The following is a 13,571-nucleotide window of genomic DNA, read 5'->3' as shown; positions in this document are numbered from 1 at the left end:
GGCCAGCACCTTGCTCACACATGACTGACCCTTTTTACCTCCCATCCTCTCCGTTTTCCCACTCACTCCTCCCTGATCCATCTGCATCTCTTCCTTTCTGTGCATTTGGCCTTCCCTAAACATGCCATAGTAATAAGTTTTGTTCATTCCCACAATCCCCCAAACATGCCATAATAAGTTTTACAGAACCTCAGGAGGCCTCTCAAATACCCCATTAAAAGTTTTCTCTTTCCCATGATATCTATGATAATCTTGTTTCCCTCTCTCTTTTCAGAGACGCAGTTCTGGCTGAACTCAAGGCTGTGCTTCAGCAGCTCCTTCAGTGGCCCATCAATCTGCGACCTCAGAGTTCCTGCATTACTAATTGTCTTGTTATCTCTCCCTTCTTAGGATCTGCAGTATCAGAATGATTAATTTATTTCTTTTCTTGTCTCTTGTTCTTGCCTTTTATGCTGAGTAGCTGTTAGCCAGATATCCTCACGTTCCAGATAGCCTCATGCTGGCTGCATGCCCTCCCTGGAGAACAATGGTCTTTTCTCAGAACACAGAATCAAATGAAATGAAATCAAATTGACAGTCTGGGAAAAAAAGTAACCCAGTCTCCATATGTTTAATTCCAATTGAGAGATAAAATGTTCTTGTTCTTCACAGACGCTCACAGAAATGTCCAAACACTCTGCTTTAAGCATAAACATTCCCAGAAACACAGATTTCAATGACTGTATTTCAGCAGAGGAATGTTCACACTTTCAAAACAAGCTGTGAACTCCTCACTTAAAAAAAAATTGTCCTTCAAGCATTCCTTTTCTCTGTTATTCTAGCAACCTCCACAGTTTTTAAATGTGTTCGTCTGCAAAATTTTATTTTCTTGGGGTCTAACTTAGGGCAACAGATGTCATCCATTCAATTGTTTGCCTTATGCATGAGCATAAATGTGGTTGTACATTTCTCTTTGAATGTTAATAGGGTACCTGTGTTACAAATCTGTTTTAAAATTCAAACAAGCTAGCTATTGACTTAATTACTTATGAACTCATAATTAGTCAAAGGGGCATTTTAACCTCTGCTAAACAGTTTTTCAGACTGTCGCGTTAAAGGGGTGTAGCTGATTAACCGTTACGGGCCCGGTTGGATTCAGAGTACTGAACCAGTCGGACATTCACCAAAACTGGGGTCCGTTCGGACATTCACCAAAAACGTAATAACCACCTGGGGGTCCGCTCAGACATTCACCAAAAACGTATTAACCACCTGGGGGTCCGTTCAGACATTCACCAACAATGCATTAACCGTCTGGGGGTCTGGTTAGATTCAGAACACTGAACTATCACGGATAACCACCCTCACCCTAGTTGCATTAATGAGAGCTATCACAATGCAATCAAGTATGGTTTATTACAGCAACAGATAATCAGGTTCTTTTGGATTGCCGGTGATAGTGACTATCTGCAAAAGCAAGCTAGTATGCATGAAATACACAGGTGTTACAGGTGTTCTAGGTGTGTGTTCTAGGTGTGTGTTCTAGGTGTGTGTTCTAGGTGCGGGTTCTAGGTGTGGGTTCTAGGTGTGTGTTCTAGGTGTGTGTTCTAGGTGTGGGTTCTAGGTGTGTGTTCTAGGTGTGGGTTCTAGGTGCGGGTTCTAGGTGTGGGTTCTAGGTGTGGGTTCTAGGTGCGGGTTCTAGGTGTGAGTTCTAGGTGTGGGTTCTAGGTGCGGGTTCTAGGTGTGGGTTCTAGGTGCGGGTTCTAGGTGCGGGTTCTAGGTGTGTGTTCTAGGTGCGGGTTCTAGGTGTGGGTTCTAGGTGTGGGTTCTAGGTGTGGGTTCTAGGTGTGGGTTCTAGGTGTGTGTTCTAGGTGTGGGTTCTAGGTGTGTGTTCTAGGTGTGGGTTCTAGGTGTGGGTTCTAGGTGTTATAGGTGCGCAGCCTAGAAATAAACGCGTTAAAAGGATCAAAGACTCTATAGAGATTTATAAGCAAATATTCAGATCTCACCCAAAGGCGTCCCAATGGGGGGGGAAGAGAGGCTCAGCCCGTTGACTGATCCCAGGAGTCAGGAGGTCCTAAGGATGTTGTATGTCCTTGGGATGGTATCTCCCCTGACAATGGTATCTTCCCTAACATCCCCTCTCTCTTGGGCCAATTTATATTATTTTCTATCTTTTAGGTGGAGCTTGAGTGGCTCTAGTCAAGCATATCTTAGTTATGATTGGTGTAAAGTTTTCCCGTTTCCGTTTAAAGTAATAGGCTCCGAGAAATTCAGAGCGCATGCTCAGTGAGGGGTGGTCGCACCTTGGAGGCGGGTAGCTTTTGGGATGGAGGTGTGTTTTGGTATTATAATGATATTATAATGAGCAAAAAGTACACTAGGGTACAGCATTTGTCAAAACATGACAGGTCTTTGGCTTAGGGTGGCAAAAAGTGCAGCTTTGTGCACAAGAACAATCGAGGCCCCACCTGATTACAGAGCCTAGCTGTGGTGTCTCCACTCCACTCTACGCTCCGTGGTGTTCCTTAGAGCTAGCACACCAAGTTTCCCCAGCGCGATAGCATCTAAGGTTGGGAGCCTAGGGAATGCTCAGATAATGCAGTTATGCCCTACCCTGAAAGCCTCTTCAATGCTGTACCTTTTCCTTAAAAGTGTGAATGTTAGTTTTATTTTCCTAGTTACTTCAGGCCACACCACACAGACACTACACAAATGTTATAGAAATGTGTTTTTTGTTTTTGTTTTTGTTTGTTCACAGCTGGCTTCAAATTCTTTCTGGTCATTTTAGATCATTTCTCAGTTTCAGTGGCTCTACCTGGGATATACATGTACATACACATGAGAAAATGAGCATTCAATGATTATAGGAATAAATATAACACCCTAAACCCCCAGAAAGAGAGTTCATTGTTATATTTAATTATTAAAATATTTCAAAATTCATTGCTTTATCTAAGACATGAATCCCTTAGCTGCAAATCTATAATCCTGTTGCTGGACTGTGTACTGAGGAAAAGGTAAGGTCAACCAAATATTTGTGAGGCTAACATCTGCAGATGCAAGACAAAAGGGGGATTCTGTAGATTGATCTATTTAGCAATAAATGCATATAATTTCTGGTATCCACCATTCTAAGAAGGGAAGGAAAATCTAGATGCTAATTTTGAAATCTAAAGCTGAAACAGCAAAGAAGCAATCTATGATTAATGGATAACAGTTTCTATCAGGAATCAGATCATAGAATCAATCCTAGAATCACAGAATCACAGAATGGTTTGGGTTGGAAAGGACCTTAAAGCTCATCTAATGCCAGGGATGGGGCATCCACACTTTTTTCTGGGCAACCTGTGCCAGTGCCTCACCACCCACATAGTGGAGAATTTCTTCCTTCTACCTAATCGAAATCTCCCACCTTTTAGTTTAAAGCCATTACTCCTTGTCCTATCCCTACACTCCCTGACAAATGGTCCCTACCCAGTTTTCCTGTAGGCCCCCTTTAAGTACTATAAGGTCTCCCTGGAGCCTTCTCTTCTCCAGGCTGAGCAACCCCAGCTCTCTCAGCCTGTCTTCATACAAGAGGTGCTCCAGCTCTCTGATCATCTTTGTGGCCTTCCTCCAGATTCATTCTAACGCTTCCATGTCCTTCCTGTGCTGGGGCCCCAGAGTTGAACGCAGCACTCCAGGTGGGGTCTCACTAGAGCAGAGCAGAAGGGGAGAATCACCTCCCCAGCCCTGCTGGCACACTGCATGCTGAGCATTGACAGCTCACATTGAGCATCTCATCAACCAACACCCCCAGATCCTTCTCCTCAGGGCTACTTTCAATCCATTCTCTGCCCAGATTTTATTTGTGCTTGATCTATGATCATGATGTAATAACAAAATAAATGTGGCTCTGTTTATTACATTTTCACTGTGTACTGACCAGAAACATTATTCTGTAGGAACATATTCTGTAAGAAGGCCATTCAGGCCAAGGAACATACTGTGTAAAAAGACCATTCAGGTCAAACTACCTTTGCAGTAAGAGATTACACAATAATAGTTTGATTAAATTTTCAATAAAATATTTTGGCATAATTGTCATGGTAATAATGAAAAACATGTTAATAGGATCCTATTTCAAAGAAATGCAAAAGTAGACAAAAAATCAGACATAACAGATTATACTCATTAAGATAACTGCAGTGCAATTAAATGACAATCTATTCCATGACAAATTATTTTCCTGATTATGATAAGCTGAAATATTAATGCCTAATTCCATCTCTTCTGTATGTATCCACTGAAGTTCTGCAAAACATATTACTCTTTTGTGAACAGAAGTTTAAACACTGTCTCTGAAAGCAATTTTTTACAACAACAATCCCAACTAAAAGGATTATTAAAGTATTTTTCTTAAGAAAGAAAATGGACTTGCAAAGTACCAATCTTTGAATAGTTCTTTAAAACAGATTTATGTATTTATATTTTTATTTGCCTTCACAAATTATGATACTGTTTTAATAATACAACAAGTTTTAAGTTAAGATCTATAAAAGATGAACAGAAAAAAAAATTGAAAACTTTTGTTTACTAAAAAAACTATTAAATCTAGAGTCAGATGAACAGGGAAAAAAAATAAAAAATAACCATACCGTTACACAGAAGACCCTGTTGAAAGGCAAGAGAATTCAGGGCAATCTATTTCTAGGACATTCATGGATTTTTAGGTCCCTTATGAAGCTTCTGAAACTGGTCTAGTCAGTGATAAGTAAATATTGCTATCGCTTGAAAGCTAAACCTCTCAAAGTGTACGTAACCTCTGTGAATTGGTTGTCTCTGTCCATTTTCCCAGAAATAAAAAATCATATCTTCTGGCACCTTTACCTGGCAGATTTTCAGAAGAGGCTAAGGGCTGACTGTGACTAGATGTGAGTGGAAAGATGAGATCATTACACTGTTAATGTTTGGAATATATATTCATATATATTTGCAGGTAGGCTTTCTGGCAGGCTAACACACTCCATGCTATTTTAAATGTTGGCCAAACCATCTATCATTTTGCTGTAGTAGGTAGGTTACTGAAGATGTTTTGACATATACTACTGATGAATATGATGTTTATTGTTGCAATATACACAATAAAAACATTTAAGTTAAAAAGGGGGGGGCAAGCTGGCTTTGGTGAAATAATTTCCTCAGTGTTATCTGTTCACACTTGCTCCTGATCTGCTATGGGTACAATTTCTCATATTTCAATAGTGGCTCAAAAAAGTACTTTTTGCATCTGTTAGGCCTATGTTATAAATCAATTTATTTGTATAAATGATGGAATAAACTGTGCAGAAGGTCGTATAAAGCTATCGAGTCTTCAACCCAAGTGGGGAAATGGAGGAATTAATACCAGACTTCTCTAGGCTTTTAATACCAGACTTTTAATACTTTATTAAAGAATTGCAGGAACTTTTCCAGGTACAAGTGAATTTTATATTTTTTGTGTGTATGCTGATTAATAAAGTTGCATAAAAATAAAACAATAGCACAAAAAAAAATATTGTATTGTGAAATACTAATTCTGATGTGTTGACAAAGTCAGTGAGAAACTGGTTATCATCAGATAACCAGTTACCAGAGCAGGAAGTTAGAGGTCCTCAAAGGTTTATGCAACTTCTACACAAGTCATTAACTTTCCCCAAATGCGTAAAAGAGTATTCCTTTTTAAAGTTAAATAAAATTTGAAAGTTAAAATACCACATGTTCCATTACTTGTTCATGGTTTCCCACTGGGGAGCTATACAAGTGAAAAAGTCACCAGTAAGTGTGACTCTGCATATAACTGCATATAGCCCATTTGGTTAAAGCCACTCAAGCCACAAATTAGAAATAATAAAGCTAGAATCCCCTTGCTTCTATTTTCCTCTATCAGAAATCACAACACAGATCATATGTAAATCAGATGAGTCTAAAATCAATGGGGCTGCTCAATAGGTATTATTCTACGTCAGTATGCATGGCTGAACGCAGCCACAGCTGCTGCCACCACCACTCCTCTAAGGTAATGACAAATGCTTCAGGATGTGATTTGTAAAAACCTTGTTCTGAAAGAAGCTATTCAAAAGCATTAAACTATAATCACTGGGTCATTCACCCAATCGATCAGAAGATTTATTATTCTTTGTCTAGATTTGTGGATTGTTGTCAGTTTTGTTTCTCCTCATCAATATTCAGCTTTATGATTTTTTTTTATAAAAAAAAAAAAGGTGAGAATATGCAAACAGGAGAAATAGGGGCTATTTTTCTCAAACTATTTGAAGCACGTATTACAGCAAGCAAGCCATAATTCATACACAGCATCAGAACTGTGGGGGAGTGGGCACAAATGATATTCCCTCTTTGTCTATCTACGGAATACAATCATCTCATTTATTCATCAACTAATGCACAATTTAAGGTTTGCGTATGTGTAATGAACAAAGAGAAACTATGAAGTATACATGGCAGAAGACCATGGAGTCTTTGCAATAATGACAGTCATTGGTAGCTGTGCAATATATCAGAAACACATCGGTTATAAAAGACTGTTTATGTTTTATTCATGCAGAATAACTCAGTGCACAGGCCCTACCATCAGAAAACACATAGCAATGAAAGTACCTGTGACACACTGTGTTCAGCTATTACATGTATCTAAAAATATTTACCATAGAATACCATTAAAATCAGCAATTCCGAAATACAGATAATATTTCAGAAAGGGGAAAAAATGTTTCAAAAACTGAACTCTTAAAAATCCAAACAAATCAAATTAATACACTGGATTTTCAATATACGTATTTTTAATTCTTTACATTTAGTGCATCCACAGCCCAAAGGAGCAGTAGAGCACAGGGTACAACATCAAAGGTGACTGGTATCATAGAATCATAGAATCATAGAATATCCTGAGTTGGAAGGGACCCTTAAGGATCATCAAGTCCAACTCTTGACACCGCACAGGTCTACCCAAGTTCAGACCATGTGACTAAGTGCACAGTCCAATCTCTTCTTAAATTCAGTCAGGCTCGGTGCAGTGACCACTTCCCTGGGGAGCCTGTTCCAGTGTGCAACCACTCTCTCTGTGAAGAACCCCTTCCTGATGTCCAGCCTAAACTTCCCCTGCCTCAGCTTAACTCCATTCCCGCGGGTCCTGTCGCTGGTGTTAATGGAGAAAAGGTCTCCTGCCTCTCGACACCCCCTTACGAGGAAGTTGTAGACTGCGATGAGGTCTCCCCTCAGCCTCCTCTTCTCCAGGCTGAACAGGCCCAGTGCCCTCAGTCGTTCCTCATACGTCTTCCCCTCCAGGCCTTTCACCATCCTCGTAGCCCTCCTCTGGACACTCTCCAACAGTTTCATGTCCTTTTTATACTGTGGTGCCCAGAACTGCACACAGTACTCGAGGTGAGGCCGCACCAGCGCAGAGTAGAGCGGGACAATCACCTCCCTCGACCTACTAGCGATGCCGTGCTTGATGCACCCCAGGACACGGTTGGCCCTCCTGGCCGCCAGGGCACACTGCCGGCTCATATTCAACTTGTTGTCTACCACGACCCCCAGATCCCTCTCTTCTAGGCTGCTCTCCAGCGTCTCATCGCCCAGTCTGTACGTGCAGCCAGGGTTTCCCCATCCCAGGTGCAGGACCCGGCACTTGCTCTTATTGAACTTCATGCGGTTGGCGATCGCCCAGCTCTCCAACCTATCCAGATCCCTCTGCAAGGCCTTTCCACCCTCATTCGAGTCCACAACTCCTCCAAGTTTGGTGTCATCAGCAAACTTGCTCAAAATGCCTTCTATTCCTACATCCAGATCGTTTATAAAAATATTGAAAAGTACCGGCCCTAAAATGGAGCCTTGAGGGACCCCACTGGTGACCGCCCGCCAGCCTGACGCAGCCCCATTCACCATAACCCTTTGGGCCCTGCCCGTTAGCCAATTGCTCACCCATCGTATGATGTTTTTATTTAGCTGTATGCTGGACATTTTGTCCAGTAGGATCCTATGGGAAACCGTGTCAAAAGCCTTGCTGAAGTCCAAAAAAATCACATCAGCTGGTTTCCCTTGGTCCACCATACGGGTGATCTTATCATAAAAGGAAATCAGGTTAGTTAGGCAGGACCTACCCTTCACAAACCCATGCTGGCTGGGACCAATGACTGCTTTGTCCCCCAGGTGCGCCTCAATACGTTCGAGAACCATCTTCTCCATGATTTTACCAGGCACTGACGTGAGACTGACAGGCCTGTAATTGCTAGGGTCTTCTTTCTGACCCTTCTTGAAAATCGGCACAACATTTGCCTGCTTCCAGTCTACCGGGACCTCTCCAGACTCCCAGGATCGTTGAAAAATAATTGAGAGAGGTTCCGCGATGACGTCCGCCAGCTCCTTCAGCACCCGGGGATGAATCCCATCTGGACCCATGGACTTGTAGGGATCCAGGTGGAGTAGCAGATCCCGCACACGTTCAGGGTCGGTTGGGAGTTTGTCATCCCCACCGTCCCGGTCCTCCAGCTCGGGGCACCCTGGGTCCCGAAGCCCATCATCGGCATTGAAGACAGAGGCAAAGAAGGCGTTAAGCGTCTCTGCTTTGCCTATGTCATCGTCTGTGAGAAGACCTTCCCTGTCAAGGAGCGGCCCCATGTATTCTTTAGTTCTCCTTTTTCCATTCACATATCTAAAAAAACCCTTTTTATTTTCTCTCACAGACACAGCCAGCTTCAACTCTAGGTGTGCTTTAGCCACACGAATTTTCTTCCTACAGACACGAGCAGCATCCCTGTATTCTTTCCATGTCACCTGGCCCTCCTTCCAGTAGCGAAACACTCTCTGTTTCCGCCTAATCTCCATAAGAATGTTCCTGGTCAGCCACGACGGCCTCCTGCCCCGCCTGCCTGACTTGCGATATTTAGGAATTGCCTGATCTTGTGCTTCTAGGAGGCATCGCTTAAAGAGTGACCAGCACTGGTGGACATCAAGGCCTTCAAGAGCAGCTTCCCAGGGGACCTTGCTGACTAGTTCCCCGAGCAGCCTGAAGTCTGCATTCCCCATATCTAGGGATGAGGTTTTGGTGGCACTTTTCCTTCTGTCACCGTAAATTTTGAACTCAACCACTTCATGGTCACTATGACCGAGGCGGCCACCAATCACCACATCTCCCACCAGACCCTCTCTGTTTTCTAGCAACAGGTCTAGGAGGGCACCTTTCCTAGTTGGCTCCGTCAGCACCTGCACCAAGAAGTTATCATCTAGGTGCTTCATGAACCTCCTGGACTTGCTCGTGTCAGCCGTGTGGCACTCCCAGTTAACGTCTGGCAAGTTGAAGTCCCCCATAAGGACAAGGGGAGTTAATCTCGAGGCCTCTCTTAGTTCTGTAAAGAATAAGTTATCGGCGCTATCGTCCTGGCCAGGCGGTCTGTAATAGACTCCCACAACGACATCCCCTTTATTCGTTCGTCCCTTGATCCTTACCCAGAGGCTCTCAACTTTGCCATCGCCGACCTGAAGTTCCACACAGTCCAGCCCCTGCTTCACATACATCGCCACCCCACCACCTCGCCTACCCTGCCTGTCCCTCCTGAAGAGCCTGTAACCGTCTATCGCAACACCCCAGTCACAGGACTCATCCCACCAGGTTTCGCTTATGCCGATGATGTCGTAGTTGCGGGACTGGGCCAGGACTTCTAGCTCATCCATTTTATTCCTCATACTGCGTGCGTTTGTGTAGAAGCATTTCAGGTGCGTCTCCTTACACTCAGCACCTTGTGGATCGAACCGAAGGACCTCACTGGCACACAGCCCCTCTGATTCTAGCGTACCATCCCTTAGGTCTTCACCGGCGTGCCTGGTTTTAGCCCCTTCCCCCTTCGACTCTAGTTTAAAGCCCTATCTATCAGCCCTGCCAACTCCTGACCCAAGATCCTTACCCCTCTCCGAGAGAGGCCCATCCCATCCGGTGCCATGTTGCTGATCAAATACACTGGGTGGATTTGGGTCACAAGTCTTTCCTATTGTCCTATTATCCTGTGCCTCAAGTAAGGTTGCTTCAGATTACATACACCTACATTTGGAATGACTGGTATATAGCCCAGCAGAATTCTCTCTTTTTCTGTCTGTATTTTTTTTTCTTTTTTTTGGCCTGACTGTGACTTCAGCTACTTTTCAATAATGAAACCTGGCACAAGTAACCACTGCAAACACTGTATAGCTATGTCTGGTGAATGGGACTGGGATGACTTGTGAATAAAATAAGACTGTTGCCATTTTAATGAATCAGGGGTAAAATAACTAAAAATTAGGATTGTTTTTAATTTTTACCAGGATAACTTATACCTCTTTCCCGAGTTTCTCAAAATAAAAATCACATTATAGAGAATCACCATTTTCTCTTGGCTGTCATAAACAAATAATAGAGAGAAGTTTAAGAAAACATGGTCTTTATAACATGTCAGTGTGAGCATTCCTGGGGCTATTTAAGGCGGAGGAAGAATATAATCCACATAGGCAACTGTAGCAGTTCTTCAAATGATTATTTTCTTTATATAAATCAGTAATAATGATCATCCTAAAGTAGTTATGGGCTTTCTTAAATGCCTTCTCTCCCATCAGCAACAGGTCAGTGGCCACAATCATATTGCTACTTTATATTCTAGATTAGACAGAAATCACTGTTTTTACAATCTTGTTGTTGGGTTTGGGATGTTTTGTTTGGTTGATTGGTTAGCTGTTTTTGTTTTGTTTTGTTTTGTTTTGTTTTTTCTGAGGAGAAGTTTCTGGACTTGGAGATGAGTTGATGATACAAATGGGTTCCATGTCTAGCTTCACATTCAGATAGCATGACACCCATTTTCAACCTGCTAGGCTACATGAAAACAAGGTCTATGCAATCACTCTATAACTTTGAAGGTGATAGCCAGTTTCAGATGAGTTTGAGGGATAATAAAGTTTATACAAATTTCATAAAGATAGATAACCAGGCAGAAGAGATGAGGGATTGAACATTTACAAGTTAATACTTAATAACTTTCTATCCAGTCAGCAAATTTCTACAAAATTCTGTTTCTGAATGTGGTGGCCTACATGTTACTGCCAGAACACTCTGCAGGAGAAGATGTTAGGTGCATGTGGTCATAACAGAAATTCTTGTTATAATTCAGGTAAATAGTCTGCCAAGGGGTAAATCCATAGGAGACCAGGTTTCATTACCTTCAGTGCTCACCAAACCAGAGCTTTTATTTCTGAAGGGTGAAATAAATGTGGCCAATCTTAAGTTTCTTCAGATAAATAATGCTACTGGGTTGATATTCATCACTGGAGGGAAAGAAGAACTAGATTTAATTCATCTCTGGTGTTTCTGAGGTCATGCAGGTGCACAGTGGTGCAACTGACTGCTGTGGAGATTGCTAATTCCAGCTCTTTCAAGGACCTGACTCACTTGTCATATCCCAGCCACAAAACTCAACTTGAAGCCAGATTCATCACTTTATTTCTTTACTGATGTACTATCAGAAGTATAAAATGAACCTGGTTAGTGATCTATGAGAACCAAGAGCTCTTATTACTCTCAGCTGTCCCATAACTCAGTCCAAAGGTGATGATCTCAACTTCCCTGTTTCTGCCATTTGACTGTTTCCATTTCATACCCCTCACAGTATCATTCATACCATATGCCTATCACACATTTTTAACTGATTAATTTCTGTGTCTGTGTTTAAGCATGCAGTCCCAATCGAGTCATGATTAGCATAATCTAATCAGTTTCATGAACTAGCAGTACTGGATATTGTGCAGTCTGTACTTCCTCAGTACAAAATACCCTTTCCATAACCAAAGGCATGCTGTCTCAATCAGTCCAAGCCCAGTGGCCCACTTCAGTACCACTTCCAAGCACCTCATCACATATCTAAAGCACTTCGAGTGTAGTTCTAATGCATACATCTTGCTATCAGTATAGCACATACTTTACGTGTTTTTCAAGCCTGTATAGTGGGTGTGACACTTTACAGGACCTTCATATTATTGCTTATTCTCATATTTTATTGCATTACTTCAGCCTACAACAAGCATGTGATACTTAAGATAATTATGAAGGAGCTGAAGGCACCTAATGGGTGAGCAAGATCCTTCCAGTGTTTCTGTTTCTCCTTCTTAAGTTACCTTTAACACATAATTTCTAAATGAAAATAGCACAAAGCAAAGAAATATCCAGAGGTACGTTCCCTTCTATCATGAAAACTTTAGAAGAGAGAGAAGAAAACAAACAAACAAACAAAAACACTTTCTGCATGAATCAAAGCTACAGAAGGAAAGGTGATGGCAAGTTGGAAATGTCTTTAATAAGAAACAGTCTCTATTGATTACACTAACAGAGAACTATCTCAAAAGCCATGCAGATTTCAACTGTTGCAATCTATCATGGCAAGGGAAACAGTTTCCCAGGCAATGTTATAACACCCTGACCTGCATGCATTTGGCTTTATGGATTAGTTTAAGTGTTGGATAAAAACTGCTAGAGTCATAGGTGCAAAAATCTGATTTGATCGAAGTCTGCGTGCTACTTCAAATTCACCAGGAGTATTTCTCTTGAATAAATTTGTACTGAGAGAACTTATCAGACTGAATAATTTGAGTAGCCAGAACTTGGTATGACAATTCCAAAAACCTTTTTGTTAGAATTTTTCTTCATGTCCCTTGTAGGATAATGATTCAGGTCAACATGCCTGACTGTCGTTATTATTTAAAACTGTTCAAAAGGCAAAGACTAAGTGTTCTTACTTTCTGTTTGAACAGCTGGCAACTATGACAGCGTTTGTGCTCCTTGGGACAATATAAAGTTGAGGCAGAACCAAAAACCAAGAGCCCATGAAGACAATAGCCAGGCCTACAAATTAACATCATTTGGCACTTGCTGCTGAACGTGCCACGTTCATATATCGCTCCCGAACATGCCAGGACTCTGTTTTTAGTTTCTTACACACCATTTTATAATTAGGAACCCACAAAATACCATGGTCAACCATGCTGCACTGACAGTTTTGTGTTGGCACCTCAGAAAACTTGAACAGTGATGGGCCAAAGTTTTGGATGAAGGTCTAACTAGAGGGACAAGAACTGTGCCAGTTCTTGCCTCCTGCTTTCAGGATCTCAGTCATGCCTGGCTATAGAAGTAGAATCCCCACTAAGCAGCATGCAGGCCCCTCCTTTACTTGAACTGGCAAACCAGGGGTAAGGACAATTGCTGGATGTGACCTCTTAAAACTCCCAGAAGACACAAGAAAGTTCCAAGGATAAAAGGAATAAATGGAACAGCATTGGCCCTGGTCAAGAAACATGCAGACCATTTTTATTGATTTTTTCTGAGTGCATATTTGTGCAGGTGAGGGTTTTTTTTTTGCTTATCATTCCCTGGACACAGAGCGAGGCATGAGCTCTACCAGCAGGGCTCACACCTGCAGCAGCTCTGGGTTGATGCTGGAGGCCGTGTGTCACCTCCCAGCATCTGAAGCAGCTTGGCACCCTGTCCTGGCCTCATGCCCGCCCCATGCTGTCATAATGACCTTGATTCCTTATCACATCCC

This window comes from Anas platyrhynchos, chromosome 2 (assembly GCF_047663525.1).
Source record: "Anas platyrhynchos isolate ZD024472 breed Pekin duck chromosome 2, IASCAAS_PekinDuck_T2T, whole genome shotgun sequence".
Lineage (NCBI taxonomy): Eukaryota > Metazoa > Chordata > Aves > Anseriformes > Anatidae > Anas > Anas platyrhynchos.
The sequence above is the reverse complement of the archived record's forward strand: the minus strand, read 5'-3'. Positions refer to the sequence as shown.